Here is a 24,616-nt window from a genome sequence, read left to right as displayed (position 1 = left end):
TAAAGTGTGTGTGTGTGTGTATGTGAGAGAGAGAGAGAGAGAGAGAGAGAGAGAGAGAGAGAGAGAGAGAGAGAGAGAGAGAGAGAGAGAGAGAGAGAGAGAGAGATGTGTATGTGTGTCTGTTTTAAACAAAGGTCCTTTGGAATTTTCTTTTGTAGACAGACAATAATATGGTACTAGTACTATGATAATGTAGGTCAAGGACTTCCCTGGTGGCACAGTGGTTAAGAATCCGTCTGCCAATGAAGGGGACACAGGCTCGAGCCCTGGTCCGGGAAGATCCCACATGCCGCGGAGCAACTAAGCCCGTGCGCCACAACTACTGAGCCTGAGCTCTAGAGCCCGTGAGCCACAACTACTGAACCCATGTGCCATAATTACTGAAGCCCACGCGCCTATAGCCCATGCTTCCCAACAAGAGAAGCCACCACAATGAGAAACCTGAGCACCACAGTGAAGAGTAGCCCCCGCTCGCCGCAACTAGAGAAAGCCCGCGCACAGCAACGAAGACCCAACGCAGCCAAAAATAAATAATAATAATAAAAAGAATAATGTAGGTCAATTGAAATTTTATCAAAAATTTTTCTATAAATATATACCACAATAGCTTATAGGATAGTCAAATTTTGACCATATACAAATGAAGCTTATAAATGCATATAAAGGCAGCTCATTACTCTGTAAATACACACTGAATATATTCATATTTATGATCTTATAGCACATATAGGCACGCATTAACTTTCCTTCTCTGTTTTACACAATATTTATTTAAAAGGAACTGTATATGTTTTGCAGACTTATATTAATATATAAAGTCTTACATAAGCTGATGTCCATGGACGAATAATAATAAATCAACTATGTTCATTTTGTGAACAGGCATCATTTTAGGAAACTGAAAAGCAAACAAAAATAAATATTGGGAATTCTTACATCAGGTAGAAAGTTGGACTAATAGACTCTAAAGCCCTTTCTGGGGCTCAGGTTCTCTCTGATTCTAAGATCTTGTGTCTGGACCAGATGAAGCCACAGGAAAACCTCTTTTGAGTATAGATCCATGGTAAGAAATGGAACACTTTCAAAATTGAACAGAACAAAACAAACTTCTAAACCACAATTTGTACTGACACAAGTGCCCAAAGGTTGGTAGAGAACTTGTAGCAAAATGATACTTATTCTCCATATTAGCAAATCAGTCAATCTGCTTTCAAATCAGCTGTCCTTAAAAAACTATTATTTTTCTAAACAGTGCTCCATACAACTTCATGATCCCTATTCTATTCCAGACGAAGAGTTCTCTTTGTTCTTTGCACATGGTGTCAGCAAGATTTTGCTCATGATCAATAAAAGCTCTCTCTTCATTTCCAGCAGATTTTTAATGACAGAGCACAGAAATGCTCATGGAATCCACTCTTAGAAGAAAGTTTTTCTCCCCAGGGTAGGGATGAGGAAGGGGCTGTAGTATTTCCCGTGTTATGACAACAGAGGTCAGCCTGAGTGTTCTTTGTTGCTGGTGCCAAAGGTCACACTCATACAACTCCACTAACTGTTGACCTCTCTACTTGCTCCTGCTTTTCTAGCCCCATTTCTTACCTTGTAGCCTCTGATCCAGAACAAATCGTTTAACGCTTGACAAGCAAAACAGCTGTTTAGCTCATGATTCAGGCCCAAAATGGCCCTTAGAGTTTTGTCATTTATGTCAAAAAAATTCCATTCTAACAGGCTAGGAAATGCATGCGATCACAATGACCTGGAAGCTCAAGGAAGGGGACATCACACTCTGCTTCCAGGCACAGTGGATGGAAGTATAAGTCTGGAGAGGTCCACTCCATTAGCCCTATAGCCGGATATTGCTCACTTATATCCAATTTAACCCCACCCAGAGAACAGCTTTCTGATCATCTCAAGATCCTGATGTTTGTGGTCACTGGATGCTTCATGAAAGGCCCCAGCCCGGGTGGAGATGCTCAACCTTCCTTCCTCACAGCCTTCCAGACCAGGAATGTAGAAGCCAGCCTCTACTCTCTTCCCTCCCTGTGTCTAGTCAATCACTGAGAAATATGGTGCTATTTTCTGTATTTCTCCCAAACCTGTTCCTTTCTTTCCACCTCTGCTTTAGGCCAGGCCCTCATCTCTCGTCCAGCTCACGCTAACAGGGCTGATGTGCAGCGGGCATGGATCTGTAGGGCTGTGCCCACTTCTGCAATACTGAAGTATCTGTGTCGTGGATACTGCCCTGAGTCCTGAGCCCTAGATCTCTCCATGGTCCAGCAACAGCGGGGTCTGCTTGACCCAGCAGGGGCCTCAGGACCTGGTTCCAGTGCTTTGGCTTTCTTCTCTGACAGGGAAATGCCCTGTGGTTAAGTGATTTTAATATCTCCTGTTTTTCTTCTGCAAACAACGTGTGTTAATTTTATTAGGAATAGCTGATGTACAATATTATATGCTTCAGGTATACAACACAGTGATTCACAATTTTTAAAGGCTATACTCCATTTATAGTTATTATAAAATATTGGCTATAGTCCCTGTCCTGTGCTATAAAACATATCCCTGTAGCTTATTTATCTTAGACATAGTGGTTTGTATCTCTTAATTTGCTTCCCCTATCTTGCCCCTCCACCCTTCCCTCTCCCCACTGGTAACCGTTAGTTTGTTCTCTATATCTGTGAGTCTGTTTCTATTTTGTTATATTCACTAGTTTGTTTCATTTTTTAGATTCAACATATAATTGATTATAATGTAGTACTTGCCTTCCTCTGACCTATTTCACTAAGCATAATACCCTCCAAATCCATTGCTGCAAATGGCAAAATTTCATTCTTTTCTTATGGCTCCGTAGTACTCCACTGTGTACATATACCACATCTTCTACATCGATTCATCTGTTGATGAACACTTAGGTTGCTTCCATATCTTGGCTATTGTAAATAATGATACTATGTACATTGGGGTGCATGTACCTTTTTTTTTTTTTAGTATGTACAGATAGCACATGGTGTCAATTTTATTTGCAGATATTATAGTATTCCAAAGTTCACAAGTTAATCCTTTGTCACAGCATGCTTAGATGTGGCATACTTGTTCTTTTTTTTTTTTTTTTTTTTTTTGCGGTACGCCGGCCTCTCACTCTTGCGGCCTCTCCCGTTGCAGAGCACAGGCTCCGGACGCGCAGGCTCAGCGGCCATGGCTCACGGGCCCAGCCGCTCCACGGCATGAGGGATCTTCCTGGACCGGGGCACGAACCCGTGTCCCCTGCATCGGCAGGCAGACTCTCAACCACTGCGTCACCAGGGAAGCCCGGCATACTTGTTCTTGATAGTCATGTGCTTTGTAAGCCCACGATTCACCACGACTATATTCTTAGCCAGGTGTTGCATAACAACAAGAAGGGATTGTTGACAGTGTATGACAGGTAATGCTGTAGAGTTGGTGTCCATTCACCATTATCAATTTTCAGTGCTAAGCAAAAAGCTCCCACTGCAACCTGAGAAGGAGGAAAGTGCACTATACTGTAGTCCAACATAGTTCCAACAGATATTTGGCCAAAGTTTGTAGCTCAGCATCAATCTCTCCAATCTTAGATGCTCTCCGAAGGAAATGCAGGGGTAGAGGGTGACCCAGACTAAAATTTAAAGCTCTTAGCATCTTCATTTCCATCTGTCTGATTTGGTACTTAGTGTAAGTGTTGTCAATCACAAAGGCAAAGTCACCAATTTCTTGAGGGTAAATTTCCTCATATTTGCTTGGAATAAACCTGGCAGTGATACCAACCAGCTGCAGCATCTTCTTGGGCACACAACTATCCTGCATGAACTGATCAATACTGGAAACAGTCATGTACATGGTATCCTGGAGTAACTGAATTTCATTTGAACCTGCACTAGCCAGTTAGGATGGCTTTCATGTTTCCAGTGACTTCATGACCCAATAGGTATTTTGGTCTGACTGCTTCCTCTTCCTCAAGTTGTCTCAGATAAGCATAGATATCTTTTATTACATATTTACTACAAAGGTTTGGATCTGCTCCGTCTTCTGCATCCACATCATTCACTGTAAGAATTACATCAGAGAAAGCCTGGCACAGATACTCTTCTGCAGGGGCACAGCCAGATGTTTCCATGGGGCTTGGAGCGGGAGTATCAACCAAAATAGGCTCAGGGGGAAGTTTCTCTTCTTTAACAGGCTCAGGTTCTGGCTCTGGCTCCAGATCCAGCTCTGTCTGGGGCTCCGGCACAGGAACAGGAGCCTTTTCCAGAGGTTTTGGCAGTTTTTTAGCAGTAACTTTTCCAGCACCTAAAGTTTTTGCTTCCTTTTTCAGGGGCAATTTGGCCTGTGGCTGTTCAGTGATTTTGTTGTCGATGTCTCCAAGAGCTGTTCTTGGCCTCAGCCCGGGCTTAGAGGTTGCAACAGTGGTCACAGGCATGTGCTTTGTTCCTGCCGTACTGACCTTCGCCTTATTTTCAGCATTAATTTTCATGTTCTTCCTCTCTCCATCCGTCTGCACCCCAAACTCTCCCGCCATTTTAGGGGCCCACCGACCACCATCCTCCCCCCAAATCTGTCCCAGTCCACTCCTGCCAGGGGAACTCCAGCAGGTGAGATAGGGAGAGGAGACACAGCGAGCCAGGAGAGCCGCGTTTGTTCACCGTCCCTAGCAGCTCACCCTGGTGATCCGGAGCGCCATGGCTTCCCCTGCACCAGGCAACAGCTCAGTGGGGAGAAGCAGAGCACGGGAGCCCCTGACCAGCCAGGGACCTTGAACCCACCGCAGGCCAACAGCCGTTCCCTCATGTACCTTTTTGAAGTAGTTGTTTTTTTCTTCAGATACATACCCAAGAGTGGAATTGCTGGGTCATATGGTGGTTCTATTTTCAGTTTTCCTTCTTTTTTTTTTTTTTTTTTAGTATTTATTTATTCATTTGTTTGCACTGGGTCTTAGTTGTAGCCAGTGGGCTCCTTACTTGTGGCTCGCCAGCTCCTTAGTTGCAGCACATGGGCTCGTTAGTTGCGGCAGGCAGGCTCCTTAGCTGTGGCATGCGAACTCTCAGTTGCAGTATGCATGTGGGATCTAGTTCCCTGATCAGGGGTCGAACCTGGGTGTCCTGCATTGGGAGTGTGGAGCCTTATCCACTGCACCACCAGGGAAGTACTGGTTTCCACAGTGGCTACACCAATCTACATTCCCACCAACAGTGTACAGTTCTCTTCACACCCTCGCCAGCATTTGTTATTTGAATACCACCTCTCTTTAACAGAGCTTCCAACCAGCTTCCAAACTGCCTAGTCTAATCTATCTTCCATGTACCTTCAAGAGATTTTTCCATAAGAAAAATGGAATCACAAACTCACTTACTAGCTTGAAACCTTTTAGTGGTTCTCCACTGGCCCTTCAGGATAAAGTTCAGATTCTTTAGTGTGGCCACAGGGCCCTCCAAGACTTGGCTCCTGCCCATCTCTCCAGCCTCATTCCTCAGAAATCCCTCCTTCCAATCTTTGCTACCTGCTGTGCAACATCTTTGCATCTTTACCCTTCCCCATCCTCGTCAGTTTGGAGAACTCCTAAGCTTCAGTCTTCTATTAACCAAGTAGAGACGAACATCCTCTGTAAATTCTTCCAGACACATTAAAAAGTATTCACTTCCCCCACTGAGCTATCTTGGGATCCTGTGAATTCCCACAGCCCTTAGCATGGTGCCTGACATAGAGAAAAGCCACAGCAGAGAGTGATCATTCATCAGCAAGTCTCTTCCTGGAGGGCAGGGGCCATGTCTTATTCATCTTTAGTACAAAACGTGGCAAAGAGTAGTCACTCAACAAATGCTTATTTAGTTAATCAATAAATAACCTGTTCTTGGATTCCTTTAAAAATCAGAGTATTTGCCTAACACCTTCAAAAGTGACTTTTTGGAAACATATCATTATATTTCCTAATTTCCAAATATATGGAGTTTTGTTTTGGTAACTGATTTCTAGCTGAAATTCCTTGTGGTAGGAGATCATGCATGGTGGTATTTTGAAATATGTTGGAACTGCTTTACAATTTAAAAAAAATTTTTTTATTTCTTGGTCTCACCACATGGCATGTGGGATCTTAGTTCCCCAGCCAGGGATGAAACCCACGCCCCCGGCAGTGGAAGTGTGGAATCTTAACCACTGGACCACCAAGGAAGTCTTTACAATTTTTGTTTTTTCAAGCTTTATTGAGGTATGATGGACAATTTTAAAATGTACACGTTTAAGGTGTACAATGTTATGATTTGATATATATATATAGCTTGTGAAATGATTATCATAATCAAGTTAATATACATATACATCAACCCACATTTAAGATCTACTCCACAAATTTCAAGTATACAATACAGAATTATTTATCTATTGCCACTATGACACACATAGAACTATAGTCATATTAGATCCCTGGAACTTATTCAACTTACAACTGAAAGTTTGTACAATTTGCCAATACTTCTTCATTTCCCCCAGTTTCTAATGTTATAGCTTGGCTTCCCTCTAGAGCAACGAATGTACTTTCTCATGGACAGACTTAAGACTTCCCCCACACGAACTGGACTTCCTTTTGGAAAAGTAAAACTCTCAAGAGTTCATATACTAATATGTAACTCAAAGGGGCACTTCTTATGTCTTTAAAGCATGTTTCATACAGATTGTTTGAAGATAAAAGACAGGAACCCAAATCAGTTCAATTGTTGGCAGAAACCCAGTTCACTCTTGCCCATCCCTGATTTATGACCCTGCGTGAGACATACAAATGCTATTTCTCCTCCCCCTCCCCCCACCCCCTTTCCCTTTGTTTCAAAATGTCAGGCATCTACCCAGAGTTACATTTCACCTTTGCTCTCTGGAAAGGCTGGGTCATCTGGGTCATTAATCTTGGTACAGAAAGAAGGTCCTCACTGCTACCGACTGTGGAAATGATTGGTCCTGGTGCATCCCAGAGAATGGTTTTCTAGGGCTGCGGCGCCAGAAAAATCAAACCCAGAGTGACTGAGTCTGGGACAAGCTCAGCAGTTTTTCACTCAACGTCACCTTTTCTGGCTGCTACTTAAGAGAAATGATGTAATAATTCAGGGACCCCACGGTGACAGAGCACCAGAGCACAGGCAGACTGCTGCCCCAGCAGAGCAGCTATAAAACCAGCTTTAACTGGAATGCTAGTACCAGAGCTTACAGATTCACACGCGGGCTCCCTTTCTCCTCATGATGGCACACCTCACTCTGATTGCAGTTGTGGTAAAGGACAGGAAGTTTTGAGCTTCCAACTGCAGTCTCCAGGAGGGATACAGATGAAGTGCATTCAAGGCCTGCAGCAGATTCCCAGAATATTTATAGTACACTCACCATGTGCCAGGTACCTCACGCACATCGTCTTGTTTAATGAATCAACGATTCTGCTTTCCCTGCCACCCCAATCCCCCACCGCAGGGTGGCCACATAAAATCAGATCACCAGTCATACTTGATCTAAATAATTTTTAGTATAAGTATGTCCCATGCAGACTTCCCTGGTAGCACAGAATCCGCCTGCCAATGCAGGGGACACGGGTTCCAGCCCTGGTCTGGGAAGATCCCACATGCCGCGGAGCAACTAGGCCCCGGGCGCCACAACTACTGAGGCTGTGCTCTAGAGCCTGCGAGCCACAACTACTGAAGCCCGTGTGCCTGGAGTCCATGCGCCGCAATAAGAGAAGCCACTGCAATGAGAAGCCTGTGCACCACGATGAAGAGTAGCCCTCACTCACCGCAACTAGAGAAAGCACTCAGGCAGCAAGGAAGACCCAACTCAGGCAAAAATAAATAAATTAAAAAGAAAAAAATAAGTATGTCCCATGCACTATTTGGGACATACTTACACTAAAAATTATTTGCTGTTTATTTGACCTTCACTTTTTAAAAATTCAAGTATAGTTGATTTACAATGTTGTGTTAGTTTCAGGTGTACAGCACAGTGATTCAGTTATACATAAATATATATCTATTCTTTTTCAGATTCTTTTCCCTTATAGGTTATTACAAAATATTGAGTATAGTTCCTTGTGCTATACAGTAGGTCCTCATTGGTTATCTACTTTATATATAGTAGGATGTATAAGTTAATCCCAACCTCCTAATTTATCCCTTTCCCCCTTGGTAACCATAAGTTTGTTTTCTATGTCTGTGGGTCTATAAAATTCACATTTAACTAGGCATACCAGTTGTATTTTTATTTGCTAAATATGGTAATCATATCTTAGGAGACATCTGGCAATGTCTGGAGACGTTGTTTGATTACCATGAGCTTGGGGGAGGAGGGTTACTACTGGCATCTAGTGGGCAGAGGCCAGGGATGCTGCTAAATATTTTATAATGCACAGGATAGCTCCTTCCACCCCCAAAGAATTATCCAGCCCAAATGTCAACAGTGCCCAGGATGAGATCCTGCTGTAAACTAGTCACTGTGCCCATCTGTGGCAGAAGTACTCAAAATTGATAGAGATAATAAGGATATTTTAAAACTTGTTTTCAGACAGAGGTTTGGAAACAGACTTCAGAAGACTTTAGATTTCATTCCTGTACGAACGCATTTTATTTTTATGTTAGTTTTTGTTATTAAGTTTTAAGCTCTTTGGATTTTTTTTGCTGTGAAATTGATCTACAGGGGTTGCCAATTTTTTCTCCTCATATACTTTTATTAAAAAAATAAATTTATTTATTTTATTTATTTATTATTTTTGGCTGCGTTGGGTCTTCGTTGCTCCTCTTCGTTGTGCTGGGCGGGCTCCTCATTGCAGTGCCTGCTCTTGTTGCGGAGCACAGGCTCTAGGCACGTGGGCCCAGTAGTTGTGGCTCGAGGGCACTGGAGCGCAGGCTCAGTAGTTGTGGTGCATGGTCTTAGTTGCTCTGCAGCATGTGGGATCTTCCTGGACCAGAGCTCGAACCCATGTCCCCTGCATTGGCAGGCAGATTCCCAACCACTGCGCCACCAGGGAAGCCCTCCTCATATGCTTTTTTTTTTTTTTTTTTTGTGGTACGCGGGCCTCTCACTGTTGTGGCCTCTCGTGCTGTGGAGCACAGGCTCCGGACGCGCAGGCTCAGTGGCCATGGCTCACGGGCCCAGCCGCTCCACGGCATGTGGGATCTTCCCGGACCGGGGCACGAACCCGTGTCCCCTGCATCGGCAAGCGGTTTCTCAACCACTGCGCCACCAGGGAAGCCCTCATATGCTTTTAAACACACCCTAAGAACAAGTAAAGGTGGTACACAATAAGAAGAACAAAGGAATGTTTTTTCCCCCTGTGGTTTTGGTAGAGGGCAGCATTCTCCATCAAATGCTTTTTTATAACACCTGCAGCTTATAAATGCTTATTACCAAAAAAGGTAATAACCATCTACTTTCTATAGCATTTGTGTTCTTGTTTCATAGTGTGGGAAAGTTTGCTCTTAAAATTCCCTGCTAATCCTCAGGAATGGGGAATCAGTGCCATTAGTAAAAGCAACTGGCTTTAAACACCTGTCTCGACAAGGTCACTCTAGTAGAGCCGTGGCCATTCAGCGGGAGGGGCCCACACTGGGTTCCAAAGACCTTCACTCAGAACTCTGGGAAACATGTATTCTCTTTGGGTCGTCTCAGCTCCTGCGTCCTGGAGTCCACCTCTCTGTTCCCATGCCTCATCCAGCCCCATGATATCACCATCACCAAAGTTCATTACCTTCTCTCAGTACTCACAGCCACCATCCATAATGACTCACCTTTTCCTCCCTCCTGCCTGATCTCCTCAAACCCCGCTGCTTAATTTTCCAGCATCCTGGAGGATGGCTCAGTAAATCCACCTCAACAATGAAATGCTTTACTGCAGCCTCAACCTTTCCACTCTCCCCATTCTTTTTTGAACTTGCCCATTAGTGATTCCCCTTTTGTCTACCTGCCGAATATAGTATCAAGATTCCCTTTTTCCTATCTTGAGCTCCTTGTATCCCAGGTGGCTCCTCCTCCCCTAAGCAGTCAGAGTCCCTATGGGCACGCAATGACCAGCCTTTCAGATATGCTCAGATAACATACTCAGCTTAGGCTCCAGTGGGACATGGCTACAACCCCCTTTATAGATTTAAAAACTGAAGATTAAAAAAAAAATCAGCCTTAGCACTGAATTACCATTATTCAACATCATTGGTCTTCAGGGTCATGCAAATTAAAACCACAGTGAGATACCATTCCATGCCCACCTAGGGCTGGCAAGGACGTGGGGCAACTGCAACTCTCAGACATTACTGGTGAGAGTGTAAAATGGTACAACTTTAGAGAACTGGCAGTTTCTTTTTTTTTTTTTTTTTTGCGGTACGCGGGCCTTGCACTGTTGTGGCCTCTCCCGTTGCAGAGCACAGGCTCCGGACGCGCAGGCTCAGCGGACATGGCTCACGGGCCCAGCTGCTCCGCGGCCACCAGGGAAGACCCCTGGCAGTTTCTTAAAAAATTAAACACACATCTACCCTGTGATCCAGAAATCCTACTCCTGGGTATTTATCGAAGAGAAATGAAAATATAAGCAGAGCTGAAGCTGCTCAAAAGACTTGTATAAAAATGGTCAGAGGGGCCTTCCCTGGTGGCACAGTGGTTAAGAATCCGCCTGCCAATGCAGGGGACACGGGTTCGAGCCCTGGTCCGGGAAGATCCTATCTGCTGCAGAGCAACTGGGCCCGTGCACCACAACTACTGAGCCTGTGCTCTAGAGCCCACGAGCCACAACCACTGAAGCCCGCGTGTGTAGGAGCCTGTGCTGCACAATAAGAGAAGCCACCGTAATGAGAAGCCCACACACCACAACAAAAAGTAGCCCCCGCGTAGCAACGAAGACCCAGCACAGCCAAAAATAAATAAATAAAACAAATAAATTTATTTAAAAAAAATAAAATGGTCAGAAAGCAGCCTTTAGGAAAATTAAAATTAACCCCTCTCCTTCCCCCAAAAAAGCCCGACATAAAACTGCAGGCAACTCAAATGTCCATCAATGGGAGAACGGAGGAACACATTATGTGAATCTATATAAAGGGATACTATTTTACAATAAAAGGAATGAACTACTGATACATGCAACGTTATGAATTTATCAGTGAATTTTTAAAACATTATGCTGAGTTAAAGAAGCCAGAAAGTTCTATACTTTATTTCTGTGAAATTCAGGAATGGGCAGAACTAATCTTTGGCTATAGAAATCAGAACAGTGGTCGACTTTGGGGTGGGGAGTGGAGGGAATGACTGAAAATGGGTATAATATCCTATTTTTCTTGATTTGGGTGGGGGTTACATGGATGTATACAATTGTCAAAATCCGTAGAACGGAACACTTAAGAGGAATCTTTTTGTATGCAAATTACAACCTCAATTTAACAAAGAGTGGTCAGATGACAACAGGAGCAAGATTACATTATCAGTAATATACCAAAGCTCCAGGCATAGGACTAAATACTTTATAAACTAATCTGATTTGGAAGCATACAAACTGTATTGCTTTGGGCTTAGCACTATGTCAACTGGTTGTGTCTGAACAGACAACATTCCTTTTGCTTTAAACAGCGGAGGTGATCAAAGGCCAGGCACAAAAAAAACCAAAACCAAAACCAAAACCAAAAACAAACAAACAAAAAAGGCCAGGCAGGGCTCGGGTTCCATACTGAAGCTCCTTCCACTCTCTTGGCCAAGCTCTCCCTGACAAAGGTAACTCCTGAAGAGGGAGCTCCTAACCTGGGGACTAAGGAAACGCAGGCCATTCCTCCTCGCCAAAGGGAGATTTCCTGAGGTGGTTGCCCTTCTGATCGTGACCATGCCTTGCGGCCCAGAATGGTCTCTAGCAGCCATCTAGATGCATCACATACAAACTACAGCCTGCAGTGAACCACCACACAGTCCAGAGTTACTGTTTCTTAGGATTCAAACTACAGAAGAGATAGTTCTGACTTTTGTAACCTCAATGAGGACTTCACCTTCTACCGTATCTCCTAGCCAAACTCCTGACACACACACACACACACACACACACACATGCACGCGCGCGCGAGCTCGAAAGAACATTTAGCCCCAGAGGCAGCAATAATTGTGAGATTATTGAATAACATTACATGCTAATTAATGAGATTAATAGATAAGTAGGGAAAGCAAGTAATTTCTTTGCTTAACTAAGTGGTTCTAAGTTTCGTAGCCATAGAACACTTGTGGAGGTTTCTAAATACCACGGATGCCTGGAGGTCGGTGTGAAGTCTGACAACCCGTCTGGATAAACAAACTGGAGGTGTGCTTTGATACAGTTAGATTAAGGAAGATTTAAAAAAAGGTTTTCAGAAGTCTAGCAGTCATTTTCATTTGGTAGGAGGCAGGTTGAAGAAGTTCAAGTGCAATTTTAGAGACTGACAAGCTTAGTAACAAGGAGGAATTTGCTGGTCAAGTCTGTTTTCTAAATGCCTTTGTCTTCTGAGGGCAAGGTGAAGACGTGAACTGGCCCGTGTTTGTTAGTTTCATGAAGGTCTTGAAAAGATGAACGTAGTGACATTTTAAAGGGGAGGCAGATCAAAAAAAAGATTTGGAAGTGGGTGGTATTCTGGCTGGGAAATGAGTTTCCATGGAAATACTCTCCTTCCATCAGAGTCCAGTTTGCACAAAGGCAAACCAAACAGAGTTTAAAAATACCTCATGAGCTCTCTGATGGACTGAGTTTCCAGAGGTGACAAAGGACTGAAAAGTTGGGCCTCTCCCGTTGCGGAGCACAGGCTCCAGACACGCAGGCTCAGTGGCCATGGCTCACGGGCCCAGCCGCTCCGCGGCATGTGGGATCTTCCCGGATCAGGGAACGAACCCGTGTCCCCTGCATCGTCAGGCAGACTCTCAACCACTGTTCCACCAGGGAAGCCCAGGACTGAAAAGTTTTTGACATTAAATCAGGACAGGGACAAATCACAAAGCTAAAATGCACCCCTCGTCCATTCTAGGGTGTTTTAAGAAATGGTAGACTGTGATTAACCCTAACCAACACTGGGGGGCACCCTGGGTTCACAGGATACAGAGATGAGGTGCTTTTAAAAGGCTTTTTCCTGCTGACCTTTACCTGCAAGTCTGAGGGGAAGCTGGAATCAAGTCAGACTTGTGCCTGTCCTAAAAGCTAAGCCAACGAAAGTTGTTGTGCTTTTACTTTCCTGCAGGGTTCTCATTCACATGCATTCTAAGTCAACTGCTGCACTCTTCAATTAGAGGTGGCAGGGTACCTGCCCTGGGGGGATAAATACATAGATTGGAAAGGCAGAGTGCCCTCCAGCTCTGAGGGCCAGAGACCCAGCCACAGGCAGCCGAAGCACAAAGCAGCCTCAGTGAGGGTTAGAATATAAGGTGGAGCCCTTAAGGGTTGGAGATCAGTACTGTTTAAAGTGAAAATCCAGACAGACTGGTTCAAGATGGCGGAGAAGGACATGCTCTCACTCCCTCTTGCAAGAGCACTGGAATCACAACTAACTGCTGAACAATCATCGACAGAAAGACACTGGAACTCAACAAAAAAGATACCCCACATCCAAAGACAAGGAGAAGCCACAATGAGATGGTAGGAGGGGCGCAATCACAATAAAATCAAATCCCATAACTGCTGGGTGGGTGACTCATAAATTGGAGAACACTTATACCACAGAAGTCCACCCACTGGAGTGAAGGTTCTGAGTCCCACATCAGGCTTCCCAACCTGGGGGTCTGGCAACGGGAGGAGGAATTCCCAGAGAATCAGACTTTGAAGGCTAGTGGGATTTGACTGCAGGACTTCGACTGGACTGGGGGAAACAGAAACTCCACTCTTGGAGGGCACACACAAAGTAGTGTGTGCATCGGGACCCAGGGGAAGGAGCAGTGACCCCAGGGGAGACTGAATCAGACCCACCTGCTGGGGTTGGGGGGGGCCTCCTTCAGAGGCGGGGGTTCGCTGTGGCTCACCATGCGGACAAGGACACTGGAAGAAGAAGTTCTGGGAAGTACTCCTTGGCGTGCGCCCTCCCAGAGTCCACCATTAGCCCCACCAAAGAGCCCAGGTAGGCTCCAGTGTTGGGTCACCTCAGGCCAAACAACCAACAGGGAGGGAACCCAGCCCCACCCATCAGCAGACAAGCAGTTTAAAGTTTTACTGAGCTCTGCCTACCAAAGCAACAGTCAGCTCTACCCACCACCAGAATCTCCCATCAGGAAACTTACACAAGCCTCTTAGATAGCCTCAACCACCAGAGGGCAGACAGCAGAAGCAAGAAGAACTACAATCCTGCAGCCTGTGGAACAAAAACCACATTCACAGAAAGATAGACAAGATGAAAAGGCAGAGGGTTACGTACCAGATGAAGGAACAAGATAAAACTGTAGAAAAACAACTAAATGAAGTGGAGATAGGCAACCTTCCAGAAAAAGAATTCAGAATAATGAGAGGGAAGATGATCCAGGACCTCAGAAAAAGAATGGAGGGAAAGATTGAGAAGATGCAAGAAATGTTTAACAAAGAACTAGAAGAATTAAAGAACAAACAAACAGAGATAAACAATACAATAACTGAAATGTAAACTACACTAGGAGGAATCAATAGCAGAATAACTGAGGCAGAAGAACGGATAAGTGACCTGGAAGACTGAATGGTGGAATTCACTGCAGTGGAACAGAATAAAGAAAAAAAAATGAAAAGAGGACTTCCCTGGTGGCACAGTGGTTAAGAATCTGCCTGCCAATGCAGAGAACACGGGTTGGAGCCCTGGTCCAGGAAGATCCCACATGCCACGGAGCAACTAAACCTGTACGTCACAACTACTGAGGCTGTGCTCTAGAGCCCACAAGCCACAACTACTGAGCCTGTGTGATGCGACTACTGAAGTCTCAATGTCTAGAGCCTGTGCTCCACAACAAGAGAAGCCACTGCAATGAGGAGCCGGTGCACTGCAACGGAGAGTAGCCCCGCTCGCTGCAACTAGAGAAAGCCTGTGCGCAGAAATGAAGACCCAATGCAGCCAAAAAAATAACAAATAAATTTATTTTAAAAAAAAAAGAATGAAAAGAAATGAAGACAGCCGAAGAGACCTCTGGGACAACATTAAATGCAACAACATTCGCATTATAGTGGTCCCAGAAGGAGAAGAGAGAGAGAAAGGACCCGAGAAAATATTTGAAGAAATTATAGTTGAAAACTTCCCTAACATGGGAAAGGAAATAGCCACCCAAGTCCAGGAAGCACAGAGAGTTCCAGGCAGGATAAACCCAAGGAGAAACATATCAAGACACATAATAATCAAACTGACAAAAATTAAAGACAAAGAAAAATTACTGAAAGCAACAAGGGAAAAATGACAAATAATATACAAGGGAACTCTCTTAAGGTTAACAACTGATTTCTCAGCAGAAACTCTACAAGCCAGAAGGGAGTGGCATGATATATTTAAAATGAGGAAAAGGAAGAATCTACAACCGAGATTACTCTACCCGGCAAAGATCACATTCAGATTTGATGGAGAAATCAAAAGCTTTACAGACAAACAAAACCTAAGAGAATTCAGCATCACCAAACCAACTCTGCAACAAATGCTAAAGGAACTTCTCTAAGTGGGAAATACAAGAGAAGAAAAGGACCTACAACAACAAGCCCATAACAATTAAGAAAATGGTAATAGGAACAAACATATTGATAATTACCTTAAACGTGAATGGATTAAATGCTCCAACCAAAAGACACAGGCTCACTGAGTGGATACAAAAACAAGACCCACCTATATGCTGTCTACAAGAGACCCACTTCAGACCTAGGGACACATACAGACTGAAAGTGAGGGGCTGGAAAAAGATATTCCATGCAAATGGAAATCAAAAGAAAGCTGGAGTAGCAATACTCATATCAGATAAAATAGACATTAAAATAAAGAATGTTACAAGAGACAAGGAAGGACACTACATAATGATCAAGGGATCAATCCAAGAAGAAGATATAACAGTAGTAAATATTTATGCACCCAACGTAGGAGCACCTCAATACATAAGGCAAATGCTAACAGCTATAAAAGAGGAAATCGACAGTAAACACAATAATAGTGAGGGACTTTAACACCTCACTTACACCAATGGACAGATCTTCCAAACAGAAAATTAATAAGGAAACTCAAGCTTTAAATGACACCATAGACCAGATAGATTTAATTGATATTTATAGGACATTCCATCCAAAAACAGCAGATTACACTTTCTTCTCAAGTGCACATGGAACATTCTCCAGGATAGATCACATCTTGGGTCACAAATCAAGCCTCAGTAAACCTAAGAAAATTGAAATCATATCAAGCATCTTTTCTGACCACAACGCTATGAGATTAGAAATCAATTACAGGGAAAAAAATGTAAAAAACACAAACACATGGAGGTTAAACAATACGTTACTAAATAATCAAGAGATCATTGAAGAAGCCAAAAAATACCTAGAGACAAATGACAACGAAAACACGACAATCCAAAACCTATGGGATGCAGCAAAAGCAGTTCTAAGAGGGAAGTTTATAGCAATACAAGCCTATTTCAAGAAACAAGAAAAATCTCAAATAAACAATCTAACCTTATACCTAAAGGAACTAGAGAAAGAAGAACAAACAAAACCCAAAGTTAGCAGAAGGAAGGAAATCATAAAGATCACAGCAGATATAAATGAAATAGAAACAAAGAAAACAATAGCAAAGATCAAAGAAACTAAAAGCTGGTTCTTTGAGAAGATAAACAAAATTGCTAAACCTTTAGTCAGAGTCATCAAGAAAAAGAGGGAGAGGACTCAAATGAATAAAATTAGAATGAAAAAGGAGAAGTTACAACTGACACCACAGAAATACAAAGCATCCTAAGAGACTACTACAAGCAACTCTATGCCAACAAAATGGACAACCTGGAAGAAATGGACAAATTCTTAAAAGAGTTTCACCTTCTAAGACTGAACCAGGAAGAAATAGAAAATATGAACAGACCAATCACAAGTAATGAAATTGAAACTGTGATTAAAAATCTTCCAACAAACAAAAGTCCAGGACCAGATGGCTTCACAGGTGAATTCTATCAAACATTTTGAGAAGAGCTAACACCCATCCTTCTCAAATGCTTCCAAAAAATTTCAGAGAAAGAAACACTCCCAAACTCATTCTATGAGGTCACTATCACCCTGATACCAAAACCAGACAAAGATACTACGAAAAAAGAAAATTACAGACCAATGTCACTGATGAATATAGATGCAAAAATCCTCAACAAAATACTAGCACATAGAATCCAACATTAAAAGGATTATACACCATGATGAAATGGGATTTATCCCAGGGATGCAAGGATTCTTCAATATATGTAAATCAATCAATGTGATACACCATATTAACAAACTGAAGAATAAAAACCATACGATCATCTCAGTAGGTGCAGAAAAAGCTTTTGACAAAATGCAACACCCATTTATGATAAAAACTCTCCAGAAAGTGGTCACAGAGGGAACCTACCTCAACATAATAAAGGTCATATACGACAAACCCACAGAAAACATCATTCTCAATGGTGAAAAACTGAAAGCATTTCCTCTAAGATCAGGAACAAGACAAGGATGTTCACTTTTGCCACTATTATTCAACTTAGTTTGAAGTCCTAGCCATGGCAATCAGAGAAGAAAAAGAAATAAAAGGAATACAAATTGGAAAAGAAGAAGTAAAACTGTCACTGTTTGCAGATGACATGATACTATACATAGAGAATCCTAAAGATGCCACCAGAAAACTACCAGAGCTAATCAATGAATTTGGTAAGGTTGCAGGATACAAAATTAATGCACAGAAATCTCTTGCATTCCTATACACTAATGAATGAAAAATCTGAAAGAGAAATTAAGGAAACACTCCCATTTACCATTGCAACAAAAAGAATAAAATACCTAGGAATAAACCTACCTAGGGAGACAAAAGTTCCGTATGCTGAAAACTATAAGACACTGATGAAAGATATTAAAGATGATACAAACAGACGGAGATATATACCATGTTCTTGGATTAGAAGAATCAATATTGTGAAAATGACTATACTACCCAAAGCAATCTACAGATTTAGTGCAATCCCTATCAAATTACCAATGGCATTTTTTTACAGAACTAGAACAAAAAAAATCTTAAAATTTGTATGGAGACACAAAAGACCCCAAATAGCCAAAGCAGTCTTGAGGGAAAAAAATGGAGCTGGAGGAATCAGACTCCCTGACTTCAGACTATACTACAAATCTACAGTAATCAAGACAATATGGTACTGGCATAAAAACAGAAATATAGATCAATGGAACAGTGTAGAAAGCCCAGAGGTAAACCCACACACCTATTGTCAACTAATCTTTGATAAAGGAGGTAAGGATATACAATGGAGAAAAGACAGTCTCTTCAATAAGTGGTGCTGAGAAAACTAGACAGCTACATGTAAAAGAATGAAATTAGAATACCCCCTAACACCACACACAAAAATAAACTCAAAATGGATTAGAGACCTAAATGTAAGACTGGACACTATAAAACTCTTAGAGGAAAACATAGGAAGAACACTCTTTGACATAAATCACAGCAAGGTCTTTTTTGATCCACCTCCTAGAGTAATGGAAATAAAAAGAAAAATGAACAAATAGGACTTAAGGAAACTTAAAAGTTTTTGCAAAGCAAAGGAAACTACAAGCAAGACGAAAAGACAACCCTCAGAATGGGAGAAAATATTTGCAAATGAATCAACAGACAAAGGATTCATCTCCAAAATATATAAACACCTCATGCAGCTCAATATTAAAAAAACAAACAACTCAATCCAAAAATGGGCAGAAGACCTAAATAGACATTTCTACAAAGAAGACATACAGATGGCCAAGAAGCACATGAAAAGCTGCTCAACATCACTAATTATTAGAGAAATGCAAATCAAAACTACAATGAGGTTATCACCTCATACCAGTTAGAATGGGCATCATCAGAAAATCTACAAACAACAAATGCTGGAGAGGGTGTGGAGGAAAGGGAACCCTCTTGCACTGTTGGTGGGAATGTAAATTGATACAGCCACTATGGAGTACAGTATGGAGGTTCCTTAAATAACTAAAAATAGAATTATCATATGACCCAGCAATCCCATTACTGGGCATATACCCAGAGAAAACCATAATTCAAAAAGACACATGCACCCTAATGTTCATTGCAGCACTATTTACAATAGCCAGGTCATGGAAGCAACCTAAATGCCTATCGACAGAAGAATGGATAAAGAAGATATGGTACAAATATACAATGGAATATTACTCAGCCATAAAAAGGAATAAAATTGGGTCATTTGTAGAGACATGGATGGATCTAGAGACTGTCATACAGAGTGAAGTAAGTCAGAAAGAGAAAAACAAATATCATATATTAACACATATATGTGGAAACTAGAAAAATGGTACAGATGAACTGGTTTGCAGGGCAGAAATAGAGACACAAATGTAGAGAACAAATGTATGGACACCAAGGGGGCAAAGTGGCGGGGGTCATGGTGGGATGAATTGGGAGATTGGGATTGACATGTATACACTAATATGTATAAAATGGATAACTAATAAGAACCTGCTGTATAAAAAAATAAAATAAAATAAAATTCAAAATAAAAATAAAATGAAGTGGAAATCCTTGCCCACCATTTCATAAAAAGACTCTAGCACATATTCTGCAACCCACCTGCCACCTCTTTGTTAGGTTTTGAGTTTATAAAAAGGGACCACGGGACTTCCCTGGTGGTCCAGTGGTTAACTTCGCCTTCCAATGCAGGGGGTGCAGGTTCGATCCCTGGTTGGGGAGCTAAGATCCCACATGCCTCGCGGCCAAAAAACCAAAACATAAAAGAGAAGCAATATTGTAACGAATTCAATAAAGACTTTAAAAATGGTCCACATCAAAAAAAAAAATCTTTAAAAAAGTAAATAAATAAAAAGGGATCAGGAAAAACAATCTTGACAGTGTACTTCGTATCTACGAGGGGCTGAAGTGAGGCAGTCCATCCTCTAGTGGACCAGGGCATAGCAGAATCTCGAGGATGAGCTGGGGGTGTCCGGGTGTGACAGCTCATATAGATTTCAACAGGCAAGGGGGTTTCGCTTTAATGGGCACAGGCATGGTGCAGCAGATGGAAAGTTATTTGAAACCAACCCACAGTCTGAGATGTGGGCAGGCAGAGTCTGATGGAGCAAAGAAATGCCTTCTTACTTGGATACAGACCCAAGCTGGGACAGTGGGGCCTGAGGGCAACTCTGGGGTCACAATAAAGAAAGAAGGGTGAGTCTGTGAGGGGCAGTATGAGAAAAGGACTCTAAAATCAGGGCCAAGGGAAAGAAACACGATGGACATGCTGGGGCAGAGGAGGACAGGGACATGGGAGAAATGGATGACGTGAGAAGATGCTCTTCAATCTCACTGGTCTGATATTCAAACCGCTTCATATAATTATAACCAGAGAACGTTCATGAATCCTTGTCTGGGAAAACGGAGACTAAACAGAAACTATTGAGCTAGAAACATATCTTAAGAGTTAAAGCATTATGGTTCTGACAATTCCTAGCAGGAAAAAAGCTTTCTTGTATGAAAAAAAATCTTCGGTCACCTTGATGTATTAGAAATTAGTAACGAGAATGACAGAACTTAATAATAGCCTTACTATTGAACAGCTGTTTTTCCTTTTTCCATGGGATAGGGAAAAGCTCGAAATCTTTGGTTAGCAGAGAACTTCCTGACAGTGAGTACTAAAAATTGTAGACAAACTAAAATCCACTGGGCGGAGGGGTGCGGTTGGGCAGCGGATCGTTCTAAAAGATATAAAAATCAACTCTGAGAGTCTCATTTGTCTGGTATGACCTGGAAGAGGGTAGACTTGATTCAAAAGGATTCTTTTGATCACTTTACTTTACCCTCAAATAGCATTTTGTTGTTTCCTAGTTATAAAAACAATACATGCTTATGTGGCAAATTCAAGCAATATAGAATACAATGTAAAAGAAAGCAAATCACCCCAAGTTTCATCATCCAGAGATAAACATCATTAACATTTTGGATTGAGTACAATTATTAGCATTTACTTAAGCCATGAGAAGATTTAGTAAGTCTTGGGAAAAGGAGAAGTTTCACTCACAAAGAGTTTTGAAGTACACAACCTTGGTTCACAATATGTTGGGGGCAACCTGTGTATTTCACATGGAATATTCGAGCACATATGCATCAGACATTGCCTTTGTTAAAAAGGAGACAACAGGACTAAAATGGAGTCACCTATGCTAAGTCCACATCACCAAACCGAACTAATATCTAACCTAATAGCAGTTTCAAACTTCCCCAGGAATATAATCTAAACTGGTCAGCCTGGAATTTCCTGGTCAGCACTAGCGAGGTAATGCCTAAAGACCCCTTCCATCCCCCAAAAGAGGGTGACCTAAGCCTGAAAGTATCCACTCTCTGCTGGAAATTTCCCTTTCCTGCTCCCTTTCCTCTATATAAATCTTCCCTTTTTTGCAGCTCAGTGAAGCTCCTTCCTACAGGCTAGATGGGATGCTGCCTGACTCAGGAATCATTTAATAAAGCCAATTAGATCTTCAAATTCACTTGGTTGAATTTTTGTTATTTAACACCTTACGTACCCCAAAATTTCCATAGAAAACAGGCAGTTCATAAGGACTGACAGAGTGAGATCATTGTAAAGCTAAATACAGAGGTTGGAGTAATGCTTGTGTTAATGTCTCACTCCAACTGGGTTTTCAGGACCTGCTTCCAACAACTCTCTCAGGCATGAAAGAAAAAGGGGTGAGGTACTAATGCTGTTATTTTGCCAAACTGGCTGGCTAGAATTGTAGGTGCATTACATTTCCACGTCTGATGGAGAAAGCCATTCAGATTTTAAAAAAAAAATGAGAATAGTCTGCTGTAGTTTTTCATTTTACATTGGAAGAAAGTTTTTTTTTTTCTTCTAATACTTGGGACAATTTCTAAATTAAATTATGCCTGCAGGTAAAGCTTAAAGATTTTGACTTGGTGATTAAGGATTCTGATATCAATTCCAACGGGGGGAGGGGTGTTTCCTCACATATCCAAGCAATTCTCAGATACCATCTGTGTGCTTTACAATTTAACTCAATTCTGACACTATCGGCTTGGAGATAACATCAGATTCCACAGGTTAAGGGCTCAGTCCCACAAGACTGCCCTCCACCCCCTCCCAGCACCCCCACCCCACCCCCTTGCAATCCTCAGAGGCCAACTCCTGGCCCAAGTTGTCACCTGTGCTTCTGGCCAACTGGCTATAGATTGGAGGACTCCCTCCTTAGGTTCGAATAATTTACTAGAGTGGCTCACAGAGCCCAGGGAAACATTCTACTCACCAGATTACCAGTTTATCATAAAAGATAGAACTCAGCAACTGCTAGACGGAAGAGATGCATAGGGCAGGGTATGCGGGGAAGGGCTCAGGTTCTGTGCTCTCTCCCAGCATGTCACTGTCCCGAAATCTCCATGTGTTCACCAACCCAAAGCTCTCCAAACCCCAACTTCTTTGAGTCTTTATGGGAGCTTCATTACATAGGCATGAGTAAGTCATTGGCCACTAGTGATGAAACTGAATCCCCAGCTCCTCTCCCCTCCCCAAGAGGGAGGGGGCAGGACGGAAAGTTCCAATCCTAAGGTTGGCCTCGCCCATCCCTAGATGCTGTCCAGTCACCTTGTTAATACAACAAAAGACAACTTTATCACTCTCTTAAGAAATTCCAAGGGTTTTAAGAACTCTGTGCCTGGGAAGGGGTCAAAGACCAAATATATATATTTCTCATTATAAATCTCAATATCACAGTGATAGTAACTAACATTCATTTCACAAAGACAAAATCCTCATGGTAAGAACAGCAAAAAAATAAAATCAGTACTTGCTCATTAGAGTCTCTTACTTTCTCATCTCGTACACCAACATTTTGAATAGCCCCTAATTCAGAATGTAGAGGTTACCAGCTGGGGACGCTAGTGAGCACGGCCTGTCTCTTGTAGAGCAGGAGAAGGGTGTGTTCTCAGGTAGATCAACTTAAGGAAAGACTGCTTATGGAAGTAGAGCTTCTGAAAACTATCAGCATATCTCCTCCTTGGACAGTGAGTTTGCTTACCCTAACATGAAGACCCAACAGCTCTGAAGTTAGCCTGGGAACTGTCCTAATTCTACTACCACAGCGCCCTTAAGCAAGGCACTCACTCTTCCTGAACCTCAGTTTTCCCTAACGATAAAACAAACAAACAAACAAAACCCTTCGGGGTATCTAGAGGCTTGAATGAGGTAATGGAAGTAAAAATGCTTTGTAAACTGTTAGGTACTGTCATGTCAATGTTAGGTACCGTTATTTTCATTACTATTTTTGATACTGATGACCCAAGTGTAACAACTAAGACCAGGGATCATGTATACATGTGACGCCAATCCCTGGAAGAAGGAAACCTTGTTAATAAATTCAAAACACTGGTCTCCTGAACCTCTAACGATAAAATAATGAACGGGTGTGTGGCTAGTTCTACCACTGGGGAGCACTGGTTCTCAAGTGTGGTCTCTGAACCACCAGCCTGAGCATCACCTGGGAACTAGATCGAGACGCACATTCTCTGGCTCCACTCAGACCTACGGAATCAGAATCTCTGGGGCTGGGACCCAGCATCCTGCATTTTAACAAGCCCTCCAAGTGACCCTGTTACATGCCAAAGTCTGAGAATGGTGCTGTTTAGGATGCTTTCAATGTGGGGACCTGACTCAATTTCCCAGAATAAAGGGTGGCATCAGAATACAGGAGGAAGCATTTAAAGTGAATTAGTTCTGTATCAACGTGCCACTGAATTCCCCAGAGGTGGGAAGTGCTCTTTCATTTTACAGATGGTACATATGCTGCAGTTGGTCTGCAGTTGGTCAGGGTAAACAAGAGGACCTCAGGGAAGCGGGTGCGGGGTCTACTCAGTAGTTTTCAGAGTGTAACTTAAGAGCTCTTATGATACACAGGATAATGGCTGCTCCTCTTATGGGCAAGACAAGAAGTCCTTTTGGCCTTTGCTGTTCTTCCAAAGTGGACATACAGCTCCTTTCCCCCAGTACAATCTATTGAATGCATTTAGAAAGCAAGTGGAAAGGAGTGGTTTAGAAATACTGGATGTTAATGGGGTCTGGTTGCTGTTTCCACAGGATGCTTATTTAGTACAAAGGAAATAAAGTTAAATGGCAGCCACAATACTAAGTCAGTGTCCTCAAGAAGCAAGCTTTCAGTCAGAGCCTCTGATAGGATGACTTTAATTTGGCTTTTTAAAAATATAAAGTTTTTGGTTAACAACATATGTAAGAAACAAAAATAATAAATTTTTATGCTATCATAAATAATAGCATGTTAGGCATTTTATTTTTAGCCTAGGTTTGGACTTTTCTTGGTCAAATTTGAAGAAAAGCAAGAGCTGAAACACACAAAAACAAAACAAAAAAAAACAGCCAAAATAACAGAGTAGAGAGTGAGGCAAAGATCGGGCATTTGTTGAATGGATAAAGAAGA

General features: G+C 42.3%; 1 protein-coding gene and 1 pseudogene across 1 annotated transcript in view; both read right to left on the bottom strand.

Annotated features, from left to right (window-relative positions):
• SV2C (synaptic vesicle glycoprotein 2C) overlaps positions 1 to 24,616 on the bottom strand; it is a 243,747-nt gene that overhangs the window by 43,351 nt on the left and 175,780 nt on the right. The window lies entirely within an intron of this gene.
• LOC131754764 (G2/mitotic-specific cyclin-B1-like) lies at positions 3,291 to 4,690 on the bottom strand (annotated as a pseudogene).

This window comes from Kogia breviceps, chromosome 4, assembly GCF_026419965.1.
Source record: "Kogia breviceps isolate mKogBre1 chromosome 4, mKogBre1 haplotype 1, whole genome shotgun sequence".
Taxonomy (NCBI): domain Eukaryota; kingdom Metazoa; phylum Chordata; class Mammalia; order Artiodactyla; family Physeteridae; genus Kogia; species Kogia breviceps.
This window is presented reverse-complemented; position numbering and strand designations above follow the sequence as displayed.